The 1,137-nt window shown below is 40.4% G+C and overlaps 1 non-coding gene across 1 annotated transcript; it reads right to left on the bottom strand.

Annotated features, from left to right (window-relative positions):
* Window positions 1-785: 785 nt before the first annotated feature.
* Window positions 786-891, bottom strand: LOC132638916 (small nucleolar RNA R71). The gene has a single exon (XR_009581974.1). It is a non-coding gene; the product is annotated as a small nucleolar RNA R71 (small nucleolar RNA).
* Between the last annotated feature and the right edge of the window lie 246 nt (window positions 892-1,137).

The following is a 1,137-nucleotide window of genomic DNA, read 5'->3' as shown; positions in this document are numbered from 1 at the left end:
AATTTCTACCAAATCAATAAATAGCAATTAGTTATAGAAAAACCAACTTTTACCAAAATCATCGGATTAAGACATTAGACCTAGAACTTAGCATCCTACGACTTTGGTAACCTTTTCACACCATATTCCCTGTGGGATTCGACCCCAACCTTGTTGGGTTACTAATTTGACAACGTCCGCGTTATACCATTAATAGGTGTAATTTGAGAATTTGAGCGTATCAAATTTTGGCGCCGTTGCCGGGGAATACGGTTTTGAAATTACTAAATAGTGTTTGCTTTGATTAAAGTCTTTTGCTTATTCCATCACACCTTGTTTGCTACTTTGTGTAAACCAGGTGAACATGAATCAAAATCAGCAGAATAAGCGTGCTGGTAATCAGTGAAATCGGTTGAACAATCAGGCGAATGAATCTGATGATGAGAATATTTTTGTTTAACTTGTTCCAGAGGAGGACTATGCATCTTCTATTGTTTAACCTCGAGTTGGAGCTGCTACTATGAAAATTGACTCATCTCTATACCAGTTGTTGAAACTTGAGGGATACTTTCGGAACTCTACTGAGAATGACCCTCAACGTCATTTGCAGAATTTTGTGGATGTGTGTGCTAATCACATCCAGAACAATGTTCCACAAGATGCTATTCGGTTGAGGTTATTCAAATATTCCTTAGCTGGAGAGGCAAGAACATGGTTCGAGAAGCTGCCCCGAAATTCGATTACTTCATGGGCAGAGATGGTAGCTGCTTTTCTCATAAAGTGGTACCCCCCTAGTAAGAAGGCTGAGATTCGTGACAAGATATATGAATTCAAGCAGCGACCGGGGGAACAACTATATGAAGCCTGGGAGAGATTCAAGGAGTATTTGCAGAAGAGCCCGAATCATGGTTTTCCGGAAAATATATTGATGGAGAAGTTCTACCGAGGGTTAGATCCAGTGACACAGTCAGTAGCTAACAATGCAGCTGATGGTTGTTTTATGAACAAGACCTTTCGATGAGTGACCACCATACTTAACAAGCTGACAACTCATAATCAGGCTTGGCACTCAAACAATGCTGATGTGGTACCGTATGGTAGTGCTATGATCCAGAATATAGTGAAGGAGAATCAAGACACCCAGTAAACATTGGCAGA

This window comes from Lycium barbarum, chromosome 4, assembly GCF_019175385.1.
Source record: "Lycium barbarum isolate Lr01 chromosome 4, ASM1917538v2, whole genome shotgun sequence".
In the NCBI taxonomy this organism is placed as follows: domain Eukaryota; kingdom Viridiplantae; phylum Streptophyta; class Magnoliopsida; order Solanales; family Solanaceae; genus Lycium; species Lycium barbarum.
Note: the sequence above shows the minus strand (reverse complement) of the source record. Positions and strands in the feature narration are given on the sequence as shown.